The sequence below is a fragment of the Cnephaeus nilssonii genome, assembly GCF_951640355.1.
Source record: "Cnephaeus nilssonii genome assembly, chromosome: 1".
Lineage (NCBI taxonomy): Eukaryota > Metazoa > Chordata > Mammalia > Chiroptera > Vespertilionidae > Cnephaeus > Cnephaeus nilssonii.
In genome coordinates this window covers 35,588,216-35,604,125 of record NC_137072.1, presented here as the reverse complement: position 1 = coordinate 35,604,125, position 15,910 = coordinate 35,588,216, and the positions used below count along the sequence as shown (strand labels likewise).

The 15,910-nt window shown below is 44.0% G+C and overlaps 1 protein-coding gene across 18 annotated transcripts in view; it reads right to left on the bottom strand.

The window, feature by feature from the left end:
- The window catches only part of CELF2 (CUGBP Elav-like family member 2), a 546,733-nt gene that overhangs the window by 99,420 nt on the left and 431,403 nt on the right, over positions 1-15,910 (bottom strand). The window lies entirely within an intron of this gene.

The window sequence follows — 15,910 nt, the reverse complement described above, 5'->3', positions numbered from 1 at the left end:
AATTAGAGTGAAAAGTGCCTTGTGACTATACATGTCCATGTCTCACCTGTGCTTCTAACTGACCCAAAGGATTTCAATGGGGAATGAAAGTGTTGAGACCACCCTCCCAACTCCCACTTCTGCTCCACCAGTTTGGAAAGAATCCTTGAGATATTTTTATATTGAGAGGGCGTCTATAAATAAAAGCTACCCTTGAGAGTTCATTTATTCAGCAGTCATTTGTTGAATAGTACCTATGGTGATTATGCTGGGCTTTCGGAATGTTCTGTCTCCTCAAGGAATTTGGAGCTTAACATTGAAAAGGCTGAGATGTAAACAATCCTGGGGAATAAAACCCAGCAGGTGGCAGGGTGAATTTCAGCACATACTATAGCGGATTACAATAAAAGCATCTTCAATTCTACCTGCCTAGACACGTGAGACTGCACTTGTATGATGTCCCATGGCTGGAACACAGCATGGGAGCAAGAATGTCACAGAAGTTGGAGAAAAAGGAAGGGGCATAGTATGAAGTTCAGATCTCACTCCTTTTTAAAAAAAAATCCTCACTAGAGGATATGTTTATTGATTCTAGAGGGAGGGGTGAGGGGAGAGAGAGCTAGAGAGAAACATCGATGTGAGAAACATTGATCGGCTGCCTCCTATAGGTGCCCTGACTGGGGATCAAACCCACAACCTAGATATGTGCTCTGACCTGGAATAGAATCTGAAACCTTTTGGTGTACGGGATGACGCTTCAATCCAGCCAGGGCAGATCTCACTCTTAAGACTCAGCAGTTGCATCCATTTTTTTCTGCCCTAAGACGCAACACAATAATGCTCACACATGCTGAGGGTGACGTGTAACTTCCAGTGTCCTGTGATTCCACCTGTCCTCTTCCATTCAAGAAAGCATCTGGAGGACTAACAAGTGCAGTTATCACAGGGATAGCTTCAAAAGCCCCATAATCCCTTCTGTGCTTTTATTAGCTGTGATGACAACTGCTAAGTCCCAACTGGTAGCGTTCTAGAGATGCTACCATGGTAGAATCCAGGATTTCCTCACTGACTAGAAATGGGCCATGGAGAGGGGAGGTACAGGAAGAGGAAGTGGAGGATGATTTCAGCTTTTTGTTTTGGTGGGACCACCCATCCAGTCAGACAGGTAACACCTGCTGAGGGCCTGGTTTGTGGGGGAACATAATTAAGTATTGGAATTTCTTATGAATCATGTGAATGAAACTTCTCAATAACAGATATTGGATATCTAGGTTTGGGGCTCAGCAGGAAAGTGTGATTTCAAGATCAACACTTGGGAGCCAGCAGCCTATTGGAAGCCGTGAGCTGGTGGAGACCTCAGGGAATGCTACAGCCTGAGAAAGGGTGAATACAGAACCTGTAAGGCATCGTTCTTTGCTTGATACCCATATGAAAAATACCAAATTTCTTTCTATTGGGGGAAAGCACGTTCTTAATAATTTCTCTTCATTGTCACAATGAAGGCCCTGGGAAGGCACATAGAGTATGTTCTCTTTTACCCTCAGCTCTACTCCGATCCAGTTTCCCCAGTGTTCCAAGCTTTAGGCCAGGTCCAGCCTCCCCTTTCATAAACCAATATTGGGGCTTCCCCGCTGGTGTGTTTACTCCTTCACTATTTAGAATTTTGTTCAGGTCCAAGCTAAATTTTCCCTTTCCCAGTAAAGCTTTTTCCAGTTACCACTGGAAACATTTAATGTCTGCATTACTATGAACTTAAAGAGCCTATCATGTTTAGAGAGGAGAGGCAAGATAAAATGCCTATGAACACACCCCAGAAATCCAAACTACAACATCTGCCCCACCAAATGTGGTCAGAGCCTGAAGGTCCAGGTTCATTTGAGACGTTGGGATGCTATTTTGGAAACCAGGCACTTGGCACAATTGACTTTGAGAGACCTGCCTCCCCTGAGATTCCTTGACTTGGATGCAGTGCTATTGCATTTTCCTTTCCCCAGCCATGAATGTGAGTAGCTACACCTATGAAGCAAGTTACACAGAAATATAACAAGGGTGTGTCCTCAAGGTGCCGTACTTCTACTCAACCAGTGTCATCAAGGCACATCCAACCTCTCAGGAGGGATGCCCAATGATGGCCACAGGGATGGAAACATCCTTACCATGGCTCTCTCCTTCCTTCCCGAGTGACAAGGAGACTGCATGGCTAGTCATCGAGGCTGGGAGTCTGGAGCTTATTTTCACTAATGAGCTCAGGTGCCATCTACCACTGGATCCTGTTGCCCTGGAGTTACAGTCTTCTCATTCTTTTTAAGACCAGAGGGAGGGGACTTGGCCCAGGTGACTCAGAGGCACAGAACACCCATGAGAAACAGAATCTATCCATCTCCAAAATGCATAATTAAGAGGCAGAAGCTACTTTTTAACCCTGATCCTGTTAATTTAGCTCTAATCAGATACTGAAATAGAAAAAAAAAATGGGTAGAAGAATGTGAGCATGAAAGGTGTCACCTGCATATGAACTCAGCTGACAGAATTTTTATGACTCAGTCATTTGGCCGTGATAAGCAAAATAAACACAAGGTGTGTGTGTGCTGGTGTAAGTTCTGGCAGCTTTTCGCTTCCATTCAATGGCCTTCTGGATCCCTTTTCTGTTCTGGTCTCACACACCATCAGCAGCTGTTACACTGGATTTGCTCTCTGTCTGGGCACAGACTCTCTCTTGCCCTGCCCTACATCCCTTCCTTTCCCGTCCAGCTCCTCTGTTCACTTTCTGCTTCTTATTTGGTCAACGAGCTGCAGTCTGTGCTTTGATGCTGGTCTGATAAGCAAAGCTCTCACTCAGGCAAATGCTGGCCATGGTACGTTTTATGTGGCAGTAAGTGACTCTATGCTTATAGACCGCTACCTAGGATGTTGGTTGTACTTGAGATGATTAGGAATAACCCCAAATGTGAAAAATGTCTCCAGAGCCTCAAGAAGTAAGGATGGGAAACAAGAGCCCATTCAAGGGGATATCTCACAACTATTTGGGGCAGATGACATTCCTTTTAAGCTTCCCAAACTGCAGAAACATAATGCATAAAACACCCCTTACTAGGAGATAGTACATTTTACCCTACCATTCATGCAGAGGTTAAATTTTCCTTGTTGGCACAAGTCTCGCCAGCTGTGGACAGCAAGAGAAATGGGACAAGCAGTGCTTTGCTTGCTGGGCAGCGACTCCACCTGCCTATTGTTTCTGCAAGGTGGGCCCGGGCTGCCAAGTAGTACAGATGAATTCTTTGGGACAGAGAACTGCTCCTCGTGCTTTAGAATGAGCTTATTCCGGCCAGAAAAACTGTGCTTAAAATAGCACCAACTCCGTTCGTCCCCTTACAGACTGGGACGTATTAATTCTACATAAGTCTTATTCATGTGCCATTTCCCATCAGGTCTTAGACTGTTGATGGGATGGACAAATACCACTGTCCATAGAAACATGCTAGCAAACAGTACACCTCCTCATCTGCCCATCTACCTCTCCACCTGTCCCAGATGGTCAGGTCATCCCAGCGCACCTCCCGGATGTCCACAGGACACCAGGGGAGGTGCAGCTCTGGCCTCTTGAGAACACAGATGAGAGTACATATCATTTTGATGGTTGCCAGAGGAATGTATGCACATATATTCAATACTGCCTTAGAGGGAACTGTGACAGATTCCTCGGAAAACAGGTGAGGTCTGTGCCTACAGAATAGTGCTTCTCAAACTTTATTGTCTACACGCATCTCCCAGGGATCTAGATTCAGTGAGTTCCCGGATGACACAACACTGCTGGTCCTCAGTCCACACGTTGAGTAGCAAGGCTCTGCTGTGCTTGTGGGCAGGTTAAGAGTACTTTGTTATCTCCAAATGAAGAGTGGGAGAAGGAAACAAGGTAATTACCATCTCCTAACCCTGGGGGTTGATGAGTTTTTCTCCCAACATTGGTTCTCAAAGTCACCTGACCACTGCCACCACCTGGGGAACTTAAAAAATACTGATGCCAGGTTTCCGCCTCGAGATATTCGTATTTCATTTGCCTGAGGTGTGGCCAGGACACATGTACTTTCGGAAGCTCCCCGGCGAGATTAGTGCATAGAGCTGGGGATCACTGGCCCAGCTGTAGATACAAATGGGCTTAATGAAATATGAAGACCACTTTTCTTTTTGTCATCCATTCCTTTACAAATTCATCTGGTTCATCCATCATTTTAGGTAAATGGCCAGGATAAATATTCGTATTGTCTTTCTGGGTCTTTCTTAGAAAATGGAAATGAGAAAAGATATCACCTTGTTCCACCACCCTCATATCACAGACTGTATGCCACAGACAGACTGGCCTTTGCACTCTGAATCTCTGATTCTCTAAAACAATGTTGTCATAATCTTGTAGAAAAATTGTGGGGGCATGATTTGTTGAAAAGAGCAACAGGCTCAGAGTTAGGAGACATGAGGTTTTGTGCCTCCTTCACCATGAAGTGGCTGTGTGGCCTGCAGCCTGTCACCTAACCTTCCTGGGTGTCAGTTTCTTCATCTACAAAGGGAGGGGGTTGGACAGTACAGTTTCTAAAACCACTTTTAGCTTCTACAGTCCTTGATCTATAATAAGATCTGGCCTATTTTCCTCCACATGCCTTCTCTTCCTTTGCTGACCCAGAGAACAACATTCAAATAAACACAAACCTACTGAAATTAGCCACAAGACTGCGTCGGCTTGTGACTCTTACTTTCATTTTCCTTACTGATACTGAGTTTGTGTTAATGACCTCCAGGGGTTTTACATTTGGAAACTTAGACTCAGGAGTGATTTAGGGAACTTAGTGATGAGATTCTCTAATAAATGACTCAGAGGTACTTGTGAGATTTTTTTTTTTTATAGGAGTTGTGATTAGAGTTAAGGTCTCCATAAGCAGTAGAAGAAATTAAGATAGAACTCATAAAAATCTTGGCTAAAGCTCCCCTTCCCATTTAAATGATAACTTATAAATATTAGTAAATCATAAACAAGACATTAGCAATGGATTAGGATGACAGGGTGGAGTTAGCATTAATCAGCTGACAGTTCTCTTTTACATTAAACTTGTGTCTAGTTGGAGGAGGTCAATTATTAGCCATAAAAGGAAGTCACTGATTTGTCAGAGAAATTTTCTCCAAGTCATAGCGATTTTAACTCTCTTAGGTTTAGAAAGATAGAATTCTAGTTGAAAGGCAGCCAGAATGGGAAAACAAATTATTACTGCTTTATTTCCTAGTATACTAGTATTATTATTTATATGAGGTCAGGGGTATATGAAGCTCTTGGTACCATGCCAAAGATATAGTAAGCACTCAATAAATGTTAACTATTACTATTATATTTTTTAATTGAACATTTATTGTTATTGGTTAAAATGATCGAATTTCTGAAAGCCATTGGGAAATATAGACAAATGTAGACAAAACATTTATAAAAACAAAATGTGCCAGAAACTACTGTTCTGATGCTATACCCAGCATTTAACATGCAACGACAGCAATTCATTCCCTATTTCCTAATCCTTATGACTTATTGACAATTCATCTACTGTGCACTGGACCCCATATACCCATTAATCCAAAGCATCTGGCACAGTTTTCTGAAGGAATTCTAATATAGTACATGTTTGGGCCAGTACAATAAAGCACTGAATTTTATCACTAAAATATACTCTGTTGACCCACAGTCACCCAGTTTAATCATTCAGGGGTGAAGGTGAGTTTCCAGGGAACCTAGTCAAATTTTACTTGGTCTTCCTGTCCCTGATGCAGGACAAGAATGTAGGAAGTGGCGGCCTGGAGATCACAGAACTCCTGGTCTGACCCATGAGCTAACTAACTAACGGTCACACAGCATCCTAGCTCCTGCTCCACAACCAAGACAGTGGCGGAGGGGACCCTCAGCCTCCACAATACATCCCCTTGTCTACATCCCCATCAACACAGACATCCAACGTGATGACCCCACAGGACTAACTGCAGACCTTGCCCTAGTATCTCAGTCAGTACTTCAGCCTTTGATCCTAACTTGCTTCTTGACTAAAAGGGAGAACAGAGCAGATGGCTGGATGGGAGCAGAGAGAGAAGGAACACCTGAGCTCCCTGCTACCGCACGGGCCGTCTCCTTGCTTCGACTTTACCACTTGGTGGGGCTGCCCAGGGGACTGTGCACAAATTTGCTGCAAATTTCTTTCTTTTTTTTTTTTAAAAAAATATATTTTATTGATTTTTTACAGAGAGGAAGAGAGAGGGATAGAGAGTTAGAAACATCGATGAGAGAGAAACATCAATCAGCTGCCTCTTGCACACCCCCTAATGGGGATTTGCCTGCAACCAAGGTACATGCCCTTGACCGGAATCGAACCCGGGACCCTTGAGTCCGCAGGCTGACGCTCTATCCACTGAGCCAAACCGGTTTCGGCTGCTGCAAATTTCTTAGTGCCTATGCTTGTGGTGAAGAATTGGATCCCCCATTTTCAGAAGCAGAGAATTCAGACACTGATATGGCCACACAGACTTCATTGCCCAGACCCTAGAGTCCCTATCAATAAAATAAGGGGTAAGCCCAGTGGTTCTCTGCGTGCCCCAGGTCTCCTCAGCTCAGCAGGGTGTGGTGATAGAGGGTGGGCTGGAACTCCTGGTTACTTCCCTATCATAGGCCTCACCCACAGCCTTCTTGGGGTCTTCTATTTTGTGCTTCAGGTGGCAAGTAATAGGGTTTGCGAGCTCAGCCCCCATCTGCCCTTCCCTATGGACAAGAGCTTGGGAGTGGGGAGGAAGGGGTGGGAGGCCAGCTGGATAGAGCCCGGATATTAGAATGCAGGTTGTGGATTGGGACCGAAAGCCTGTGGATGCAGATAAAGAAAGGCATCCTAATAACATGAATGCTAATGAGATGATGCTGGTAAAGCTATACTCCTCTGAAGAAAGGTGCTGCATTATAATCGTTTTTGCAAAGCAGGCCCTCTTATAGTACGAACAGCCTTTGATTTGGAGCTCCCCCTTAGAGCGCTCGGTGATGGTCACCTTGCACGGAGCGCCTCGCCCACCAGTGTTTTCGGTGACCTCTGCCTGTGCAAGAAAGCATGGTTGCACATCGAGGGCAAAGCTGCACACCATGGGACCCGGGCACACGTGCCATCAGGCCTGGCTCTCGGGGGAGGGCACTGACTTCTAGGAAGGTGCACTTAGCAAAGCACCGGGCTGGAGGCCCTGCCCTCGGGAAGCTCACCAGGTGACAGCGGTACAGTAGCTGAGGATTTGGATTTGCTTTAGGACAGCTCCAAAGGCAGCAAACCTGGTCATTCTGAGCTTACCAGGAAGCAATGTGAGTCCCCAGGGGGCGCGCTTCCTGGTGCAGGGCCCCTGAAACACTGGGGCTGGTGGGATCCAGGCACTGGAAGCCAGGGGTGTTGGTTTGACCCCTACTATTTATCAACTCACAGCCACCAGCTGTGTCACCCTGGACAAGTCACTCTTTTCCTTTGAGTTTCTGCTTTCTCATCAGTAAAGGGGGCTTTATGACACGTGCCTTGTGGAGTTGTGACAATTCCAAGTAATATGGTCCTGGGGCCTGCACGTGGTGCCTGATGGGCGGGCAGTCAATAAACAGTCACTTTGCCATGGTTTTCATTGTGCTGTGTTGACCTCCTGAGTCATGCTCCCCACTCCCTACAATGTGGTGAACGTCATGCCAAAATCCACCGTCAGGAGGCCAGGCTGTTGGGGAGTGTTAGCAGCTGGGACTTCTAATTCAAGTTCTGTCACAGCGTTGCCAGGGGAGGGCAGAGAAGTTAATTTAATCTGCTGGCACCTCGGTGTCCTCAGTGTAACAAGGTGAATGCTATCAATACATCACCTGAAATATTTTTAGAAGGGGCAACAAATAAATAGCACCATAAAGCCATCTACAAACACAGGCGACTCACTTATCCATGGAAACTGGGGGACAGGACTCAAACAGATAAAGAAAGCCACCAATAATCCTGAAACCTCATTAGGTTAAATGCCCTTACTTGTCAAACCAAGGCTGTAAGCGAGGAACTGGACTGACTTGTTAGAGTCCGTCACCTTCCCATTCCTTTCTCTGTGCCCTGCTGGAACAATGATGAGTGCTAAGCTCCCTGTTGGTTCCCAACCAGAGGGGAGAGGGAAGCAGCTGCCCCGTGATTCTCAAAAGAGTCAAACCCTAAATGGTTCAGCTTTATCTATACAAAGGACTCAGGAATGACTAACCAATACCTAAAGCAAGTAAAGTCATGTAAATCAGTCCATCTCTATCCAGCATCTGTCTGTCTGTCTGTCTATCTATCTATCATCTACCTATCTAGATTTTTAAAAACTAAATGCCACATTCCTGTAGGCAATGCATGGAAGGTGAAGAACAGTTTTGTGACACTGGAAAGGACTCTAAAAATCACTTACTCCACCACTTTGTTTTGCAGATGAAGAAAGGACGGACTGTGAAGCATTTTTAAGTACTGATGGAGGAGGCAATGACAGCACGGTATGCGTTTTGAGTACTGGTGGGAGGTAATGACAGTCAGGAACAAGAAAGTACGAGACAACATTTGTCACAGTGTCCCTTTCTGTAATCTCCCTCAGGTACTGTTTATTGCTCATCCTTTCATCTTGTGATTGGTGGGTAGCGAGAGTGTAAAGATTGGTCCTCAAATATGGCTTTATTAGGAAAACAAAGGTAATAGCTTATGTCAGTTCTAATGGGGCTTCATGAGCACCTGTGTACAAGGACAGTCTGTGGCTAAAACAAGCAAAGGATACATGACACTCTCTCCCTGCCTCTGTCCTTCCCAGTGGCCAGTAGGCCTCCCCTATACTTAAGTAGATGTGGCCCAGGGGTGGGGTCTGGACTCCCTCAGATCCTGGCCTCCCTTCCCCCAGCGCTCTATTTCACTCTGGGGCTCATGTTATATACATTAAGTCTTCACTTAATGTCATCAACAGGTTCTGTGACTAAGCAAAACGACTTATAATGAAACCAATTTTACCACTGGCTAACTGATATAAATAAGAGTTAAATTTTGACAGCATCTTATCCTTATAATGAAATGACATCATCTGAGGACCTGCTATACTTTTTGTGGCCTAGAGCTTGAGGCTCTGCACTGGCCAGCCCAGGTCAACTGGACAGTCTTCTGAGCGTAGCCCACATGTGAACGGTGTGAGTTCTTTCCAGCACAACAGTCATATTTTTGGGTGATGAGTTCTCATGGAGACCACATACTCTAGACTCTAGAGGCCAAATGTGGACCATTTTCCAGCTTGATTTCCCCCTTTCATTTCACTGTCACAACCAACCTGTTCTTCTGCAATTCCACATAGACCTATATCATATTCATGAACATTTTTCCCCCTCCACAATCTTCTTTTGAAATCTTATTAACCTCTTGGGAACTGAAGTCTATATAAGTGAACTTAATATCCCCAATTTAAACTTGAGATACAAAGAAATGACGATTACTTCATTTGCCACTGTGCCATCCTACCATGTCCTCACATAACAACGCAGCACCAATATTCCTCACACATTGACCCAGCAATTTTGCACATCTGGCCGGGCACCTGTGCCAGGTCACTTTCACACATGCTCTCGTAAACCTCACAGTAGTCCTACTAATTAGGTATGTGGCAGAGACTATCTTATTTGCACAATAAAACACTGAGTTCTGTTTCCAAATAGAGGTGTAACTGCTCCCTGTTTTAGCCCTGCTGCTGGCTGGGCTGCTTAGCTCAGTCATTTTCAACTTTTTCACCAGCAAGGACCCCTCTCATTCATTTTCTCCTATAGACTTCCTTGCATTAAATTGTCCCTATATTAAAAGTAACTAGGTTTTTAATTAGTTAATCAGACACACATAAATAGCTGTCATTCAAAGTTACTGCACTGACTGTCAGCCCAAAGCAAAAGCACCCCCTATTCAGGTGGCATCGAAAACTTCATCGTGGGTGAAACAGACAATTTTCAATGGCTTTTTATGAAGCAATAAAATATACTTTCCCAGATCTCTGGTGCCTGGGTCTGAAGACTGGGAAGCACTGGGCCAGACATTTCTTCATTCATTCCCTCTCTCCACACGCCCCCCCCCTCCCCTCTCTCACCTGAGGAGCTAGCTGGCCAGCAATCCTGTCACCCCGTTGAGACCCATTTGGGGCTGCTTCTCCACTGGGGCCTTTCTCCTTCACACGCCGTGGCTCCCAGGGTGGGGGTGAGGGGCCGGGGCTTCGGCACCCCCAGAAGAGCTCCTCGGTAGCCACACTGTGGCACTCCATCACAGCCCTTTAAAAAGTCATCTTAAAGAAAGGCCTTCCTTTTTGTTCAGCTTATTTTTCCTCCGGGACTTAAGTGTTATATTAAAACAACAGAGGCAGCAGGAGAATAGTTGCTTTGGGGCAGTCCTCTGAGGCCAAGTATTTCAGCCCAGACCAAATTCTGCAAATGCAAATCTGCAGAATGCCCCCAGATGGATGCTCTGAGTGGTACAGTCCACAGCAACTGCTTTTTGTATGTTGGGTTGTTACCAAAGGAGAGTGCACATCCACAGAAACAATGTCGGGAGCACCTTTCTTTAGGGGCTCAGAAAGCTTGACATGCATTATCTCAGCCAGTCCCAACCCTCCTGTGAAGAAGGTGGAGGCAGGATTATCATCGTTCCAATGGCAGTTCTCAAGAACCTTGCGCAGGTACTAGAATTAGCCTTGATTCTGATTCAGAGCAGAAACAGACAAACAAACAAAAGACATTTCACTGAGGCTACAGCCAGAAAGATGGCTGCATAGTAATTAAGGGTATGTTGGCAGGCCAAATAGAAAATGGGTTTTAAGCTATAACCTTCCTGTATTTATATGACTGAACTGATATCCACATGTAGATGTGTGCATTTAGAGTTGCACATAAATAAGTTACATCATTATACACACACATAATAACAAATCCACATTCATCTTATATTCTGAAGCCTTGGTAATACCTGTGGTCGGAATTATGATTTTTTTGGAATAAAACTTGACTCCTCTGGAAATATTTTATAAAACTAACCAATTCCAGCATTAACTATTCCAGAGCTATTTATTAAACACTAGAGGCCTGGTGCACAAATTCATGCACCAGTGGAGTCTCTTGGCCTGGCCTGTGGGATCGGGCCAAAACTGGCTCTCCGACATCCCACGAGAGGTCCTGGATTGTGAGAGGATGCAGGCCAGGCCGAGGAATCCCACTGGTGCACGATCGGGGCCAGGGAGGGATGCGGGAGGTTGGCCAGGCAGGGAGGGACCGTGGGAAGGCTTCATGGTGTGTTAAGCCCATCTCACTCAGTTCTGACTGGCCGGACCCCAGAAGCAAGCTAACCTACCAGTCAGAGCGTCTGTCTCCTGGTGGTCAGTGCACGTCGTAATGAGCGGTTGAGCGACCTTAGCATATCATTAGCATATTATGCTTTGGTTGGTTGAATGGATGACTGGACGACTGGACACTTAGCATATTAGGCTTTTATTATATAGGATGGTTTCTACTATATTCCCTAGTACCTAGAACAGTGCCTTGCAAACACTCAAACTCAGCAAATACTAGTTGAATGGATCTATGAATGTTCCAGATGGTCCATGATTTTAAGGACTTAAACCTGTTTGTCCAGAGAAATGTTTTGGCTGTTTTTCATAACTATCTATATTATAAAAAGCCCGTGGCTGTAATGCTGTAACTCCATAACAAACAAAAAACTGGTCACCAGGAGGTGCATTGATGGGTCCCGTGGCACTGGTGGCGGGAGGGACTCTGGGTCCCACGGCGGTGGCAGCAGCGGGAGGAACTCTGGGGTCCTGCAGTGGCAGCGGGGTGGGGCAGTGGGTGGGAGGGCAGGGCACGTGTGGGTTGGGGGGGCTGCGAGCATGGCAAGGCATGTCAGTGGGTGGGGCTGCGCGATTTCATGCGCTGGGCTTCTAGTTTTAAATAAAAAGTATCTGAGAAAACACTTTCTCTAGCTTGACCTACTTAGGCTTTGATTCAAATAGGATGCTTTGGGGGGAAATTTCCATGAATGATGACATGAGGTTTTAGAGATCTGATGACAGAAATAGATGACAATGATAATGATAAAATAATACCATCATGACTCTGAGAATAAAGGCATTAAATACATATTAATAACTAGAAGAGGTGGCTCAAAGTAAGTGACGATGTCAAAATGCATTATTGTGGATAGACTGACTTTGGTCTCTGTGAGAGCCACATTGTCCTGGTGAAAGGATAGTCAAGCCTGTTGAAGGGCACAGGGGACAATTCTATGGAGAGTGGAGTTAAAGTCCTCCTGGGAGGAAAGCGCCCACCCACACAGGTAAATCATCTCTTCCAGGGCAAGCCAGGAAGAGGTTCATTCACTTCGTGTGGGTGAACACACTTGTCCCAAGAGGCCGTTTTATTTACAGCTTCTTCTCCTGGATCAGGCTCATTTGTTTTTATATCTCAAATCTATTTGCAGTTGGTGCTCATGTCGCATGCGTTATTATAAAACACCTTTTGGTATGCCACCGCCAAAACGGAGTGCTCCAAACACATGTTCTCCTACGGCAATAACTCCTTAATATAAACTGCATTTAATAAAACTGGTAGTGACTCTAAGAGGGAACGGAGTAAGGCATATTCAGAGAAAATGTCTGGAAGAAATTTGCAATTAATATTTTACAAGACATTTAGATTCCACCAATTCCTTCTTGCTGTTAAAATTTAAGAGCTTTTTCAAAACTGTATTCCTCTCTGTTATTACATCCTTAATTAAATTAATTTATACAGTGAATGCTCTAATGATACTGCTGTAGATTTTCAATCAAAACGCCTTATTGCTAGAGACAATGTGTGTTAGGACCTTGAAAAAGAATGACACAGGCACAGAGCCGTCACTGGCACAGGGATATCTGGCCCTGACATCTGATTATTGAAAAGATTGTGGTAGTTGCTCTGCGCCGCAATTAAGGTCTTCATTTTATTTTTTAATTAAGCTAAATTAGGTCAGTGTAAACAAAATGAATCTTGCAAGTTGCCTTTCCAAGGATTTCTCTCTGGGAAATAGAACGGCAGATGATGACATTTCTATTGAACGATCCCACTAGTTATGTTGTGCCTACCTGGAACTCTAAACAAAGGAAGCTAGCCCTAAGCCAAAGGTCTATGGTCAAAGCAGAGGCAATCCAACTTTGTCCGAGAACACAAATGGCCCAGCTAAGGAAAGAATCAGTCTAACGATTTTGCACCAAACTCAATGGCTCCTCAAGTAGCCTGGCCCGTGGCCTGGGCAGACACAGTTGCAGCCTGCTCTGCAGGCGATGGAAGCTTGATGCACAGGGAATTCAAGGGTGTGTGTGCGTGTGTGTGTTTGTGTGCGTGTGAGAGAGAGATCAGAATAGCTTAGTCCCCTTAGTACACAGTAGGCACTCAATATCATTAGTGATTTGTTAATCTGATGAAATGTCAGTCATACGTAGGGCACTGCACATAAGATTTTATCTGTTGCTCATACTTCAAGCTGCCATTTCTGAAAGAGAACATGATCAAACCAGGGAAATGACCCCCAGACTCCCGTTCCTTGTTCTATGGGTTGAGCTACTGAATTTACTCCCTTTATTTTTAATATTCTATTTCTAAGATTCATGTTGAGCATTTCAGAAGACGTAAGGCTCAAAGTGCTTCTTAGTCACAGGATGAGAGACAGGCTTGAGAGATGAGTCCTTAATGGCTTTGCACTGCTGAGTACGGCCCTGACCCTGGACCATGTGCCTTGCACCCTCCTTGTACAGGGTCTCTATAACCCATATATGACACAAGGGGAAGGGTGTCTATGTATAAAAATCTAAGAGCAGACACAGTCCACTGCATGACACATAGATATTCTGGCTTTTTTTCACCTCTCCCATAGCAACCAAGTTCTTTGTCTCTCTCAGCAAGGAAAGAAAGATGATCCCTAAACACCTAATTTTGGTTGCATGACAGAGGTTCCATATGATACAAAATACCAACTACAAAAGAAAATAGAAAAATAATAAAACAAAAAACCCTAAACACCCTGCACTCTTTGATCTTGTTTTAAATTGAATGTTTTGGACACTTAAAAAAAAAAAAAAGGCAGCAAGTGCCTTTTTAATGGATTTTATCCACAGGAAAATGATTACAGCAGGAAAGCTTTAAAGTGTCAGCTGGTGATGCATTTTTCTTTATCCCTTTTATTTTTATTCAGAAAGATATTAAAGGCATATGGCACAGTGCATCATTAATTTCTTATTAATTTCATAATATGAAGGCAACCAGTAAAAATAGTAGTGGTACAACTTTAAATTACTGAGCTCCTAGGTATTTAATGAGAGACCGAGCACAGCAGGGGTTCTGTTAAATTAAGTTGTGCCTTCACATCGCAGTGGGGAAACAGGTGTGTATTGGTTTAGAATTATGGAAATGTTGACTAATTCCAAGGCTTGTAATCAAACAGCAAGGCATCCTGTAATATTTTTTCCCTAAGAATATGCATTAATCTTTTATGTCTGGTCCCATTTCTTCCTGCCCACCAAAAGCTCACAGCTGAAAAGAAACCACTTTCATGTTTTTCCTGTAGCTGTTAAGGGTGATGTTTATCAGGTAAAGCTATACATAAATGCAAGACCGGGAACTCTGTTCCCATTTACCTAATTGGAAATGGCAAGTGTGGCGGCAGTGTGCGTGCTGCGAAGGCTATGAGCCTACAAATCAGACCCGACATCTCAAAATTTTCATTTAACCCGCCTCAAGTAATTGGGCATACGAAACTGAACAGGATAAAAAGAAAAACCAAAACAACCCACAAACCATGTTTTCCAACCCCAGAATCATTGTCCTTAATAGAGGTCTCCAAAATCACCATCCCTGACTTCTGTATGTAGAAGTTTCAAGAAGAGAAAAAAAGAGAGACATATGTAACATTCTTTTAAAATACAGAAGATACTATTGGTTTGCTAATAAGAGGGGCAGAGAGTAAGATGTCCCAAACAGAAGCACGCTCATCAGTCATTTGTGTGTTTTTCAACATGGCTCAGTCACCATATTCACTCTGGGTTTCTTGAGAGCCCATTCACACATGAAGATGGCATGTTGAGAGCTGTGCTTCTACGGAGACAAATGCAAACTAACCAAACTTTGCATTAATTTAAAATAGGATGCAATTTGGCACCGATATACCCTAAATGCCAAATGACCACTCAACATTTCAAGCATTTCTCTTTAAACACACATAGAAGGGATTTGGTTGCGCTATTATGACATAACACTTCAACCTCCTTGAATTTACATTGGGAAAAAAAATCCCATATACGTGGAAAATGGAAGCTGAAGTACTACTTTCCTTTTTAAGTCACTTAGACCTACTAAGATGCCCCTCATAAGTTTCAGAGAGAAGTAGTTAATTAAAGTGGGAGGGAGAATCCTCAGGCCACACGCTCACTTGCTGGACCTTCCCTTTGATTTGCTCACATGAAAAGGGGAACAGCAAAGGGGTGTGATTCAAGACCAAGAGTCACAATTTATTATTTTTGGGTAATTATAGAGCTAATGTTGTGAAAACCTTTTGTTGAGTCTTGCCAGTACAGATATTATAAGCTTTTCAATGGATCTAAGGTGAATTACACAAATGCTCTCTCTTGTGGGTGTGATGAGGATAAAATTCGGACGTGTGGTACATCTACAGAGACAGCTAAGTGACACAAAGGTAGAATTACATCCTGAAAACATTAGGGGCATTCCGGCATTCTGTTACATTTCTTCTATTCTTACCAAAGCAGGTTTCAATAAAATAGTTAGCAATACACTACTTACCACGGGTTCTTCATATAACCAATGCACATCATTATGATATTCAATGAACTC